Genomic DNA, 16,166 nt, shown 5'->3' on the forward strand with positions numbered 1-16,166 from the left:
GACCAAGAACCCAATGGTCACTCTGACAGAGGTCCAGACTTCGTCTGTGGAGATGGGAGAACCTTCCAGAAGGACAACCATTGCTGCAGCACTCCACCAATCAGGCTTTTATGGTAGAGCGGCCAGATGGAAGCTACTCCTCAGTAAAAGGCACATGACAACCCACTTGGAGTTTGCCAAAAGGTACTTAAACAAGATACTCTGGTCTGATGAAACCAAGATTGAACTCTTTGGCCTGAATGCCAAGCGTCACGTCTGGAGGAAACCTGGCACCATCCTTACGGTGAAGCATGGTGGTGGCAGCATCATGTTTTGTGGATATTTTTCAGCGGCGAGGACTGGGACACTAGTCAGGATCGAGGGAAAGTTGAACTGAGCAAAGTACAGAGAGATCCTTGATGAAAACCTGCTCCAGAGCCCTTGGGACCTCAGAATGGGCCGAAGGTTCACCTTCCAACAGGACAACAACCCTAAGCACACAGCCAAGACACCGCAGGAGTGGCTTCGAGATAAGTCTCTGAATGTCCTTGAATGGTCTAGCCAGAGCCCGGACTTGAACCCGATCAAATATCTCTGGAGAGACCTGAAAATAGCTGTGCAGCAATAATCCCCATCCAACCTGACAGAGCTTGAGTGGATCTGCAGAGAAGAATGGGAGAAACTTCCCAAATACAGGTGTTCCAAGCTTGTAGCGTCATACCCAAGAAGACTCGAGGCTGTCATCGCTCCCAAAGGTGCTTCAACAAAGTATTGAGTAAAGGGTTTGAATACTTGTGTAAATGTGATATTTCATTTTTTTTTTTACATTTGTAAACATTTCTAAAAACCTGTTTTTGCTTTGTCATTATGGGGTATTATGTGTAGATTGATGAGGAAACATCGAGGGTCGAGGGGTCTGAATACTTTCTGAATACTTTCTGAATACTTTCTGAATGCACTCTATGTTCTACATAACACATCTGAATGTTCTGTAACATTGCAATCTCCTGAACAGGCCCCAGGTCTCTCAGCGCTGCATGCCACAGCCAGGACCAGCCAGATGGTTATTTCTCTCTTGCATTTTGTACTCTGTGTCCCTGGATGAACATCGTTAGCTAATCACCGTGATATAGCAGGACACAGAGGGTAAGAAGATCCCTATTTTCTCTGGACCGTTAGATAATATCATTAGCAAACCCCTGCAATTCGAGATCTTTGTTTGTACATTTTCTGATGGAGATATGTTGTTATTGCCAAAAGTTCTCCAAACTCTGCCATGTTCCATTTGACATGCATAGGAGAGTGTTGGCAGAATTCTTCTAGATCTGCTAGTACAGATTGGTTCTCCAGCTTGGTCCAATCTAGATAGGGCGACATCTCTCTTCTTTCAGCAGCCAAATCCACCCAACTTCCTGTGAATCACACATTCCTGGTGGTGCAGGTCAGTGTCATGGGACCACTCATGTTTCATAGAAGAGCTGAATGATGATCAGATGAAATATGGCTGTAAATGATTGTTTTTTCCCCTTACGCCTTGGTTGGTGTGTTGGAGTTTTTCAATCATTTATAATATAATACTCCCAGGGTTCATCGCCTAGGGAGCGGGGTTACCGCTCACTGAATGATCCTGCAGTGAAAAGTGAATGAGGTCAAATACCTCTGGCCGTTCGCCAAGAAAAACCAATATTTCAGTTGAGAATGAGAGTGGTACCTGAAACTAAAAGTAAACCAAACACTGGGGATTTTTTCTCTTTGCTATTTTTTCATTTTCCAATTTGTCTGTCTCTTGTCTCTTGTCTCTTGCTTCACCCCTCCCTCTGCTCTGGTTTTGGGTTCAAAACACGAGGGGACAAACCAAGGCTCATGGTCTCCAAATATTTAGCGTCTACCAGTCATCATTATTCAGTCGAGGATGTTGTTTCGAATTTTCTCAACCTACGGCTCAGACTTTTCTAACATTCAAACCTTGTTGTGTATGGAATTATACACCTGTTATTGTTTTACTCTCCTGTAGTTTTCTCCTTAAAGAAGCTCCCCCGTAACGTTCCAAAGAAACCCACACAGACATATCGTGAGTTGTGTAACCGGTGTCACTGACAACACACACCAGTCTTTCTATGTCAGATGCTGTATGTAGGCTACATATGTGGGATGGGTGACTGGGATGGTTAGTTAAACCCACCAGTGAAGCGACATACGTATGTAGCAGTCCCTGCTGTTAGTGGCAGTGAATGGCAGGCCAGTACCAGGTGACCATATGGAGAACATCAGAGTTTGCTTTTTGATGAAGTCAATGTTTGTGTTCAGTCAGCAATATATTCTTCTTGGCTCCTTCCCATGGGGCTCCTTCACACACACACACATGGAGGTAATTTGTTCAAATTCTTTGGCAAGAAAAATAAATGGGGGGGCCTTGGGATTCGGGGTTGGAAGTCGACTAAAGGGGCTGGGAGAGGATTTCTGTCTCTGGAAGAGGGAGGGGGTGGGGTAAGTGGGTTGGGACAGGGGGTACTGTGTGAAACAGTGTCAAAGATCGAAATGTCACAATGTAATTAGCTGTTACTGTACAGAACCAGTAAAAAGTTTGGACACACCTACTAATTCAAGGGTTTTTCTTTGTTTTTAATATTTTCTACATTGTAGAATAATAGTGAAGACATCAAAACTATGAAATAACACATATGGAATCATGTACTAACCAAAAAATGTACTAACCAAAAAAGTGTTAAACAAATAAAAATATATTTGAGATTCTTCAAAGTACCCACTGTTACATGCCCAGTTTCTGTGTTGTGGTTTTGTATGTGTGTGTTTCAGGGTGGCTTCCTGAAATTCCCCCCAAGCAGCTGATTGGTCGACCACATCGATGATTGGAGAGCTGACCCCGCCCCCTCGTCAGGATACAGCTGTATCCCATTAGACTCCTTCTTCCAGCTATATAAGCCAGTGTTCTGTTGCTCAGAAGAGAGCTGAGGGTTATATCATGTGTTGGTTGTTAAGAGAGAATTGGTATGTCCTATGTTGGTTGTTGCTGAGAGTGTTAATGGTTATGTTCTGTGTTCGTTTGTTGCTCAGTCAGAGCCTATTTTATGTCCTGTGTTTCTCAGTTGTTTTTTTGTAAAGTTGTTTAATATTCTGTTTCATTTGTTCCTGGGGGGAAGGCACCTAGGAAGTGCTTAGGCAAGAGGCCCGTGGGCATACATAACCGTAGTATTTACTGTCTATACACACTAGGTAAGACCTGGGCGGACCACACCCTGTATTTTGGTTAGAGCACCAGGTGGTGCTAAATTAGGTAAGTTTTGACATTTACTTTCTTTGCTTTGGTTCCATCCAGCCCCTTTTCCCCAAATTTACAGTGTGAAGGAAGCAAATTCCTAGTAAACGGTAAATTCTCTGCCTTTTTTCATCCTTACTCGCACCTACAGTCCCATACCTCTTTCACTCCACGGGGAGTTGAGTTGTAGCAGGGTGTTGCGTTCCCTCTTCTTAGAGGCGTATGTAACACGTACCCTTTTCCTTGATGACAGCTTTGCACACTCTTGGCATTCTCTCAACCAACTTGAGGTAGTCACCTGGAATGCATTTCAATTAACAGGTGTTCCTTGTTATAGGTTCATTTGTGGAATATCTTCCCTTAATGCATTTGTGCCAATCAGTTGTGTTGTAAGGTAGGGGTGGAATACAGAAGCTAGCCCTGTTTGGTAAAAGACCAAGTCCATATTATGGCAAGAACATGTCAAATAAGGCAAGAGTAATGACAGTCCATTACTTTAAGACATGAAGGTCAGTCAATCTGGAAAATATCAAGAACTTTGTGCAGTTGCAATAACCATTAAGCGCTATGATGAAACTGGCTATCATGTGGACCACCACAGGAATGGAAGACCAAGAATTACCTCTGCTGCAGAGGATAAGTTCATAAGAGTTATCAGACATATCTCAACATCAATTGTTTAGAGACATGCCCTGAACACACAACAGGTAGACCTTACAGTGAAATGCTTACTTACAAGCCGTTAACCAACATTGCAGTTTTACTAAAAATACAAAAAAAGTTACAAATAAAAGTAACAAATAATTAAAGAGCAGCAGCAAAACAAATATTGAGGCTATATACAGGGGGTACCGGTACAGAGTCAATGTACGGCGGCACCGGTTAGTCGGGGTAATTGAGGTAATATGTACATGTAGGTATAGTTACTAAAGTGACTATGCATCGATAATAATAGAGTAGCAGAAGCGTAGAAGGGGGGGATGTTCAGGAGTCTTATGGTCCGCGGGTAGAAGCTGTTTAGAAGGCTTTTGGACCTAGACTTGACACTCTGATACTGCTTGCCGTGCGGTACCAGAGAGAACAGTCTATGACTAGGGTGGCTGGAGTCTTTGACAATTTTTAGGGGCTTCCTCTGACACCGCCTGGTAGAGAGGTCCTGGATGGCAGGAAGCTTGGCCCCAGTGATATACTGGGCTGTACACACTACCCTCTGTAGTGCCTTGCGGTCGGACCAGTTGCCATAGCAGGCAGCAATGCAACCCGTCAGGATGCTCTCAATGGTGCAGCTGTAGAACCTTTTGAGGATCTGAGGACCCATGCCAGGTCTTTTCAGTCTCCTGAGGGGGAATAGGTCTTGTCGTGCCCTATTCACGACTGTCTTGGTGTGCTTGGACAATGTTAGTTTGTTGGGGGGCGTGCTCAGCCCTCCTTTTACTGTGGTCCACAATCATCTCCTTTGTCTTGATCATGTTGAGTAAGAGGTTGTTGTCCTTGCACCACACTGTCAGGTCTCTGACCTACTCCCTGTAGGCTGTATCGTTGTTGTCGGTGATCAGGCCTACCACTGTTGTGTCATCGATAAACCTAATGATGGTGTTGGAGTCGTGCCTGGCTGTGCAAACATGAGTGAACAGGGAGTACAGGAGGGGACTGAGCACGCACCCCATGTTGAGGATCAGTGTGGCAGATGTGTTGTTACCTACCCTTACCATCTGGGGTTGGCCCATCAGGAAGTCCAGGATCCAGTTGCAGATGGAGGTGTTTAGTCCCAGGGTCCTTAGCTTAGTGATGAGCTTTGAGGGCACTATGGTGTAGAATGCTGAGCTGTAGTCAATGAATAGCATTCTCACATATGTGTTCCTTTTGTCCAGGTGTGAAAGGTTAGTGTGGAGTGCAATAGAGATTGCATCATCTGTGGATCTGTTGGGGCGGTATGCAAATTGGAGTGGGTCTAGGGTTTCTGGGAGAATGGTGCTGATGTGAGACATGACCAGCCTTTCAAAGCACTACATGGCTACAGGTGTGCATGCTACGGGTTGGTAGTCATTTAAACAAGTTACCTTGGTGTTATTGGGCACAGGGACTATGGTGGTCTGCTTGAAACATGTTGGTATTACAGACTCCGACAGGGAGAGGTTGAAAATGTCAGTGAAGACACTTGCCAGTTGGTCAGCGCATGCTCTGAGTAGAGGTCCTTGTAATCTGTCTGGCCCTGTGGCCTTGTGAATGTTGACCTGTTTAAAGGTCTTACTCACATCGGCTGCGGAGAGCGTGATCACACAGTCGTCTGGAACAGCTGGTGCTCTAATGTATGTTTCAGTGTTACTTGCCTCGAAACGAGCATAGAAGTAATATAGCTCGTCTGTTAAGCTCGTGTCACTGGGCAGCTCTCAGCTGTGCTTCCCTTTGTAGTCTGTAATAGTTTGCAAGCCCTGCCACATCCGACCAGCGTAAGAAACGGTGTAATATGATTCAATCTTAGTCCTGTATTGACGCTTTGCCTGTTTGATGGTTTGTCGGAGGGCATAGTGGGATTTTTTATACACTTCCGGGTTAGAGTCCCGTTCCTTGAAAGCGGCAGCTCTACCCTTTAGCTCAGTGCAGATGTTGCCTGTAATCCATGGCTTTTGGTTTGGGTATGTACAGTCACTGTGGGGACGAAGTAATCGATGCACTTTGTACGCGTCTCTGTATGTGGAGTAAGGTGGTCAAGAGTTTTTTCCTCCTCTGTTTGCACATTTAACATGCTGATATAAATGAGGTAAAACTGATTTAAGTTTCCTTGCATTAAAGTCCACGGCCACTAGGAGCTGGATGAGCGTTTTCCTGTTTGCTTTTGGCTGTATACAGCTCATTGAGTGCGGTCTTAGTGCCAGCATCGGTCTGTGATGGTATGTAGACAGCTACGAAAAATACAGATGAAAACTCTTTAGGTAGATAGTGTGGTCTACAGCTTATCGTGAGATACTCTACCTCAGGCGAGCAAAACCTTGAGACTTCATTAAATATCGTTCACCAGCTCTTGTTTACAAATTTACAAAGACCGCCATACCTTTGCTTACAGAGGCTGCTGTTCTATCCTGCCGATACAATGTATAACCCGCCAGCTGTATGTTATTCATGTCGTCGTTCAGCCACATCTCTGTGAAACATAAGATATTTCAGATTTTAATGTCCTGTTGGTATGATACACATGCTTTTAGTTACTCAATTTTATTTTCCAGCAATTGTACGTTTGCCAATAGTACGGATGGCAAAGGCAGATTAGCCACTCGTCGCCTAATCCTCACAAGGCACCCCGATCTCCTTCCGCAAAACCTCTGTCTCTTTCTCCAGCTAATGACGGGGATGAGGGCCTGTTTGGGTGTCTGGAGTAAATCCCACTCGTCAGACTCATTAAAGAAAAATTATTTGTCCAATTCAAGGTGAGTAATCGCTGTTCTGATGTCCAGAAGTTATTTTTGGTCATAAGAGACGGTAGCAGCAATATTATGTACAAAATAAATTACAAACAATGCGAAAAACAAACAAAATAGCACAGTTGGTTAAGAGCCAATAAAACATCAGCCATCCTCTCCTGCGTCAGGCTTTCATGGTCGAATTGCTGCAAAGAAACTACTACGAAAGGACACCAATAAGAAGAAGAGACTTTCTTGGGCCAAGAAACACGAACAATGGACATTAGACCGGTGGAAATCTGTCCATTGCTCTGATGAGTCCAAATGTGAGATTTTTGGTTCCAACCGCTGTGTCTTTGTGAGACGCGGACTAGGTGAACTTCGCATGTGTGGTTCCCACAGTGAAGCATGGAGGAGGAGGTGTGATGGTGTGGGGGTGCATTGCTGGTGACACTGTCGTGATTATTTAGAATTCAAGGCACACTTAAGCAGTATGGCTACCACAGCATTCTGCAGCAATAAGCCACCCCATCTGGTTTGGGCTTAGGGGGACTATCATTTGTTTTTCAAAAGGGCAACACATCTCCAGACTGTGTAAGGGCTATTTGACCAAGAAGGAGAGTGATGGAGTGCTGCATTAGATGACCTGGCCTCCGCAATCACTTGACCTAAACCCAATTGAGATGGTTTGGGATGAGTTGGAACGTGGCGTGAAGGAAACGTATTCAACAAGTGCTCAGCATATGTGGGAACCTCTTCAAGACTGTTGTAAAAGCATTCCAGGTGAAGCTGGTTGAGAGAATGCCAAGAGTGTGCAAAACTGTCATCAAGGCAAAGGGTGGCAACTTGTTTAAACTATTTGTTAAACACTTTTTTGCTTACTACATGATTCCATCTGTGTTATTTCATAGTTTTGATGTCTTCACTATTATTCTACAATGTAGAAAATAGAACAAATAAAGAAAAACCCTTGAATGAGTAGGTGTTCTTAAACTTTTGACTGGTACTGTAGGTAAGAGTACCTATGTGAGAAGGCTGTTCATTGACTACAGCTCAGCGTTCAACACCATAAAAAAAAAAAAAAAACACTTGAATGAGTAGGTCTGTCCAAACTTTTGACTGGTACTGTATATGACTAGACTGTGTCATCCAATGAAGTGAAAAGTACAGCACATATAGTAATGTATCTATACTGACATGTATACAGTCATGAAGACATTCATTAAATAGTACCCGCAAAACACCAGTCTCAACGTCAACAGTGATGAGGCGACTTCGGGATGCTGGCATTCTAGGCAGAGCAGAACCTGGACACAGAACCTGAACAGAATAACTCTGCCTCAAAGGCCAGCATCCTGGAGTCACCACTTCACTGTTGACGTTGAGACTGGTGTTTTGCGGGTACTATTTAATGAAGCTGCCATTTGAGGACTTGTGAGGCCTCTGTTTCTCAAACTAGACACTCTAATGTATTTGTCCTCTTACTCAGTTGTGCACCGCAGCCTCCCACTCCTCTTTCTATTCTGGTTAGAGCCAGTTTGCTCTGTTCTGTGAAGGGAGTAGTACATAGCGTTGTACGAAATCTTCAGTTTCTTGGCAATTTCTCGCATGGAATAGCCTTCATTTCTCAGAACAAGAATAGACTGACGAGTTTTAGAAGAAAGTCCTTTGTTTCTGGACATTTTGAGCCTGTAATTTAACCCACAAATGCTGATGCTCCAGATACTCAACTAGTCTAAAGAAGGCCAGATTTATTGCTTCTTTAATCAGTCTTAATTCAGCTGTGCTAACATAATTGCAAAAGGGTTTTCTAATGATCAAATAGCCTTTTAAAATGATAAACTTGGATTAGCTAACACAACATTGGAACACAGGAATGATGGTTGCTGATAATGTGCCTCTGTACGCCTATGTAGATATTCCATTCAAAATCAGCCATTTCCAACTACAATAGTCATTTACAACATTAACAATGTCTACACTGTATTTCTGCTCAATTTAATGTTCTTTTAATGGACAAAAAAAAGAAGCTTTTCTTTCAAAAACAAGGACATTTCTTATTGACCCCAACTTTTTGAGCGGTTGTGTATGGTGTAGAACAGATGTGATTATCTGTCAAGTAGAATAGGGAATTGTGTCAACTCTATTTATTACATCTCTATCTGCACATTCAGAATATTTCACTTCATTGCCCATGTATTTGTATTAGTTTTTAGATCCCCATTATTTCCTGCCAAGGGAGCAGCTACTCCTCCTGGGGTCCAAACAAGATTAAGACAATTACATCACCATTTTTTAAATGAAACAGTACATCATACATTATTACGCCACTACTCTTCCAATAGATATCTGTAATACAAAATGTTTAATATCCCAATACAATCCCAATCACAGCATTACAATATACTGTATAGTGTGTGTGTGTGTGTGTGTGTGTGTGTGCCTGTTTATGTCTCCTCACAGTCCGTGTTGTTCAGTAAGGTGTCGTTTTATATATTTTTAAATGTTTTAATCTCATTGCTTGAGTTACTTCATGTGGAATAGAGTTTCATGTAGTCATGGCTCTATGTAGTACTGTGCGTTTCCCATAGTCTTTTCTGGTGTCGGGGGCTGTGAAAAGACATCATGACTTGTAGGGTATACATGGGTGTTCGAACTGTGTGCTAGTTATTTGAACAGACAGTTCGGTGCTTTCAACATGTCAATACCTCTCTCAAAGACAAGGAGTGGTGCAGTCAATATCTCCTCTACTTTGAGCCAGGATAGATTGACATGCATGCTATTGATGTTAACTCTCCTTGTACATAAGTCTTTGATACTTAACTCCTTTTTTCTCACCCAAGTGCCCAGCGTTTATTCCAGACCTTTCACATAAAACATTAATGGGCAACAAATACTCTAGTTAAAAAGGAAGGTTATGTAGGGAGATGGAAAGAGGTATAAAGTGTGTGTGTGTGTGTGTGTGTGTGTGTGTGTGTGTGTGTGTGTGTGTGTGTGTGCTCGTGGATGTGTTTATGTGTGTGATGACGTACACTGACTACCCTCTCGTAGTCTGGTGCTGGTTGGTGTCTCATGGGTGAAGGCCTGTGATTCGTGCAGAACATGTTGAGTAGAGACCCACGTTGTAATGAGGTCACCTATCAGCTGTGTGCATCCGTGTGTGTGTGTGGGGTGGGGGTGGGGGGGGCAGTTATCAGCCGAGGCAATGGGTGCCAACCCCCAATCTGTCAGAGGGAGGGATGGAGGGAGGGATGATTTCAGCAACATCAACAACTGACAGACCATATGAGAGATCTCGAATGGAGAAAATGATCTTCCTCACTTAGGTCTGCACTCTTCAAACAATGTACACTGGCTGCTGTTGTTCTTCTTCTCTTATCCCTTTAGCTCATTTGTTATGCTCGCTATCAGTGGAGTTTAATATCACATGTAACTTCTAATGGTTAGTGTATGTTGTTTCACTTTCCACATTTATAAGACCTCACATCAAAATAACAGCTCACACATTGTAAAATGCAGCTCAGAGAATGTGGCAGAGCCCCCTCAGCAAATCTCCTAATTTGTTTGTGTGATAGAAATAAACCACTTCATCCGTTTTAATTGATAACATTTGTGCTCTGCTTCAAGTTTCACATTTCAAGAGCAGAAGGGGGGCTTTTGAATAACCAAACAAGAAAAATATAATCTTGAAATGTGACTTCAGAGGTGACCACAACAGTTCCACAGAGCTAACTGCATGTGAAGAATGCTGTCAGGGCAACACTCAACACAAAAATGCGACCGCACACATAATAGGCGTTAAATGACTGTGGGAAAACACTAACAACAAATGAGCCTCTTTGTTATAAAACCACATCTAAGAGATTCCATTATTAGTATGCTTAGGACTGTTGATGAAGAAATGGTTCTTTCTCTCAATGAAAGAAAACCATGAGGAGAATTCCCAGAAATGGCATGTCTGTTGTGGCCATATGTTTAAAAAGTACTGTGTATACAACCTCAAGCCAAACATTTCATTCCCAATAATTGCAACACATAAATGTTTATAAGAAGAAAAAAAAAGCCTTTTAGTGACCCTAACTGAAACAATAAAACACGTTTGGTCAAAACAAAGAGAAAACCTTTAAGTCAAACATTTCACTTCAAATCATTGCAACACATATAGGTCGAACTGGCACACAGAGGGATTTCTGAAGCATCTATAAAGGCCTTATGAAGGGTTTATGAAGCCCTTGAACCTGTAGTTCCCATCATAGTTGGACTAGTAATAAATCTGAGCATAACGAAGGGGTTCAAGAAGGCTTCACATCACATTTCTGAATATCTATTAGACTCTTGGCCACTGTCTTCATCAGACAACGACATTTATTTCACTGTAAATGCTTTCTTAATCTTCCTTTAACTATTATGACTTCTATGGCAGTAGTTAAAAAAAATAGATTAAAGAGACAGCCATGTTTGGTAGCAATAAAAAGTTGTGCGTCAATAGCAAAAAAGCTCCATGTTTGGTTTGTGTAACTTTCACTAGTGTTGTTTATAGAAACAGAGAGAGACAAAACTGACTTTGAGGTTTTAAGGCACTGTTACTGCTCAGGCCTCTCAGTCCTCAATTGTGCCAAGTATCTACTCAGGAAGACGATGGTGGGAAAATACCATAACTGGCAAGAGAATAGATAGCAATAACTATGTAGAACACACTTCTTTAGGGACATCAGGAAATGGTTGTGAGTCACAACTAGAGTAAGGGAACACCCCCCTGAAATGGACAAAAATGAATGGGAAGTCATTGGCACTGGACAAACCATATACACGGTGTCCAATACCACTCAATTCGGCGTCGTTTCGTTCAAAGTTGATTGCAAATGCCATATGGCAAATGCCAGGTGTAACACTTTAAAAATCCAACAGGTGGCGAGTGCGCTCCACCGTGGTTTTTCATATTGCAAATGCAACACAAGTCAACATCCAAAAGTAAAATGTTGAAAAAGTGAAAAAAAATTCAAAAACTTAGCACCCCCTAAAAAAAGTGCTTTCTGGACCATTTTTCGAAATTCTTTCGATTTTTTTTGTCAATTACACATGTGTAAGAACTGTATGAATATGCTTTTGTCCAATTTTATTATCATTATTATTATTTTATTTTTTTACTTGTGCATAAGGCATATGTTTTGTCCATTTGCAATATGATTTCATAGCAAGGCAAAAGTCAAAAATAGCAGAAATTTTGAAAAAACTTCACACACCCTTAACCTCTTACCTCTACCTGGGACGCTTGCGTCCCAACTAGAGCTCTGGAAATGCAAATGTGCTACGCTAAATGCTAATAGTATTAGTTAAAACTCAAAAGTTCATTAAAATACACATGCAGGGTATCAAATTAAAGCTACACTCGTTGTGAATCCAGGCAACAAGTCAGATTTTTAAAATGCTTTTCGGCGACAGCATGAGAAGCTATTATCTGATAGCATGCACCAATACACTACAACAGAAAAGCACAGCAGGGGACGTAAACAAAATAATTAGCATTTCGGCGTTACACAAACCGCACAATAAAATAGAAAACAGTCATTACCTTTCACCATCTTCTTTGTTGGCACTCCTAGATGTCCCATAAACACTATTGGGTCTTTATTTCGATTAAATCGGGCCATATAAAGCCAAGATATCGTTATATGTAGACTGTGATAAACGAAAAAAACAGCGATTTCACAACGTAACGTCATTTTTAAAATTCAAAAAGTAGACGATAAACTTTCACAAAACACTTCGAAATACGTTTGTAATGCTACTTTAGGTATTAGTAAACGTTAATAAGCGATAAAATTCATCCGTAGGCGATGTACATATCATTAGCTGTCTTCTTGGAAAAAATTTCAGGAGAGAGCTCTTCCGGAATGATCTGGGCGGAGACCGGAGGTACGTCGTGCCCCTCTTTCGGTTCAACCAAGAATCAAAGAGGATTAAATTCACAAGATACTCGACTACATGGGGATGCTGTGGGAGTTGAATGCTCGGTCTTATCTAATTCGGCTCACTGTTAACAATTGCTGGAAGTGGCGCAAGGATATTTATTTCCATTTTCTGTGATCAGGTTTTCCTGCACTTTCCGATGTAACGCACGTTATGTAATAGCCACAGTCGTGATTTAACCAGTTTTAAAAACGTCCGAGGGTTTCCTATACACACATTCTAACCATATGAACGTACTATATTCCTGGCATGAGTAGCAGGGCGCTGAAATGTTGCGCGATTTTTAACAAAATGTTCAAAAAAGTAGAGGGTAGGAGCAAGAAGTTAAAAAAGTGCTTTCTGGACCGTTTTTTGAAATTCTTTCGAATTTTGTGTCAATTACACATGTATAAGAACTGTATCAACATACTTTAGTCATATTTTATTATCATATTATTTTTTTTTTTTTTACTTGTGCATAAGGCATTGGTTTTGTCCATTTGCAATATGATTTCATAGGAAGTCAAAAGTCGAAAATGTGAACTATTTTTCAAAAACGTATCACCCCCGTAAAAAAGTGTTTTCTGGACTGTTTTTCGAAACATTCTTTCATTTTTTTGTCAATTAATCATGTGTAAGAACTGTATGAATATACTTTTGTAAAACTTTATTATCATATTTTTTTTTAAACTTGTGCATAAGGAATATGTTTTGTCCATTTGCAATATGATTTCATAGGAAGTCAAAAGTCAAAGTCAGAGGTCACTTTTTTGGGGCCAAATGCCATAAGAAATGTCCAAATCAGGATGTTATGTCCATTTGCTATTTACCATCACGAATTTGACATGCTCAAAAATACTGCAGAAATGCAAAATTGACTGGCCTGATGAACTCGGGATGGCCGGGCAGTGATAGTTGTTCCTTTCCATCGCTCGTTGTGTTGATTTCATCATGTCCATTTGGTGATGTTTTTTCACTATTGAATCATATTGCAAATGCATGTGCATTTGCAATATGTTTCAATGGGCATGTACCATCACAAATTTGGCATGCTCAAAAATCCTGCAGAAATGCTAAATTGACTGGCCCGATGAACTCGGGATGGCTGGGCAGTGATTCTGGTTCCTCTCCATCGCTCGTTAGGGTTGATTTCAGAATGTCACTTTGGTGATGGTACCTCACTGTTTAAACATATTGCAAATGGACAATAGTCACCAGCAAGTCACTGTCCATCAGTCAATTAGATATCATTCTGACACCAAACTGATACAAACTGACACCAAACCCACTTTTTCCAACTCGTTTAGTAGCCAACTATCACATACTACAGAGCTGGCCCAAAATTCACGACTCCTTCTATTCAAACCATAATAAAAACGTAAAACACGTAGTTACGTTCCAGCTGCGGGTCCAGTTCTGATGTTATGTGTAGGCCTAGCTGAGGCGACCCCGAATCCCAAGTTTCGGCTCGATAGGTCATTTGGTGCCCGAGCAAAACCCTAATTGGTGCTGAAAAATTCACTTTTTTTCCATGACTTGCTACGGGGTCCTTGAATGAGCTATCGGACAGAAACGTTGGGGTCCATCTATATGGGCCGAGATGGTCGCAATGCACCTAGTCTTGCGACTCTGGGACATTTCTAAATGTCGTGATTTTCGTGATGCAAAAATGAATTGAAGTTATTGCAAATGTACGAGGCTGTTTCTCGGTCCGAGAACCTTCTAGAGCCACGTAACTCACCACGCACTATCGACCTGAGGTCTAGAACAGGTTTCTAAAGTTTCGGAACTCTAGGTCTGACGGTTCTTTAATAGTTCCAACAAGGTCAACTAATGCAGGCACTGTCTGTCTCTACGCACCCCAATGTGTCCCTCCTTCCAAGCTGTGTGTGTGTGATTTAGTTTTTCTTTGAAATTTTATGGGAGAAATGACTGATTTACAGTTCATGGGGGTTGCCTAATCACACATATGAAGTTTAAGATCTGACTTTTTTAACCCTTCGAAACAGCCCCTGTGACACCAATTATGGCACTTCCGGTTGGCACAGGAAGCTATAAGTAAACACATATCCTCATTGGGGTATGCCTTTACAGAATCCTGAGTTTTAAGTGTTTACGTTAAGAACTGACCGATTTACACAGGGATGAATGCACTATTTATCACAAACTGCTGGTTGGGTATGGAAGAACACGTTTAGGGTGATTTTAACCACTTCCGGTTGCTTCAGGAAGCTTAGAATCGACACAGGTAGACCTCATAGTGTCCTGACGGACTGTCATTGAAGACAGGTTCATAAGGCATTCATAACCCACATAGGCTTCAGGTTGACTTTAGAGGAGCAGGCAATGTATTCCTATGGGGAGAGATGTCATTGTAATCTGTGAGATCAAAAAACCCTGTTTTACTGTTAAGGGTTAATGCCACACGGTCAAGGTTAGGCTTGCACAGATCGGGAGGACCTCGAGATCGTACCCGAGGTCGAATTGTGCTTCTCACCGTAACGGTTCTCTCACTGTCACCCAAAAGCAAATGACATTTAGGGCCAGGCTTCCTTTTGGGCCTACTTTTTTTCACGGTCGCTGCACTCAGAGTGAGCTACGGTCAAGCAGGGCATCTCGTTGAACTCGGCACGGCCTAGAGAATATGGAAATGCCATTGCAGGCTCTGTGTGTCTTTAAGCACCGCACTTTGTCACTCCATCCTTGCTGTGTGTGTGTGTGTGTGTGTGTGTGTGTGTGTGTGTGTGTGTGTGTGTGTGTGTGTGTGTGTGTGTGTGTGTGTGTGTGTGTGTGTGTGTGTGTGTGTGAGAGAGCTTTTCTTTGACATCTGTTGGGAGACATTTTTATTTTATTTATTTCACCTTTATTTAACCAGGTAGGCTAGTTGAGAACAAGTTCTCATTTGCAACTGCAACCTGGCCAAGATAAAGCAAAGCAGTGTGAACAGACAACACAGAGTTACACATGGAGTAAACAATTAACAAGTCAATAACACAGTAGAAAAAAAGGGGGAGTCTATATACAATGTGTGCAAAAGGCATGAGGAGGTAGGCGAATAATTACAATTTTGCAAATTAACACTGGAGTGATACATGATCAGATGGTCGTGTACAGGTAGAGATATTGGTGTGCAAAAGAGCAGAAAAGTAAATAAATAAAAACAGTATGGGGATGAGGTAGGTGAAAATGGGTGGGCTATTTACCAATAGACTATGTACAGCTGCAGCGATCGGTTAGCTGCTCAGATAGCTGCTCAAATGACTGACTTACAGTTCATGGGGGTTGCCTAATCACACATATGAATTTTTGAAAAGACCTGACCTTTTTAACCCTTGGAAACAGCACCTATGACACCATTTTAAGGCACTTCCGGTTCACACAGAAAGCTGAAAGTGAACACATATCCTCCTTGGTGTAGGCAATTATAGAATTTTGAGTTTTAAGTCTTTATGTTAAGAACTGACTTATTTACGGATGGTTTAGTGAGTGTGTTTTATTTCAGAAAATCACAGAAAATCACAGAAATCTCGCAGAGCTCCGAAGCACACTTTAAAAAGATTTGT

The sequence above is a fragment of the Oncorhynchus nerka genome, linkage group LG9b, assembly GCF_034236695.1.
Source record: "Oncorhynchus nerka isolate Pitt River linkage group LG9b, Oner_Uvic_2.0, whole genome shotgun sequence".
In the NCBI taxonomy this organism is placed as follows: domain Eukaryota; kingdom Metazoa; phylum Chordata; class Actinopteri; order Salmoniformes; family Salmonidae; genus Oncorhynchus; species Oncorhynchus nerka.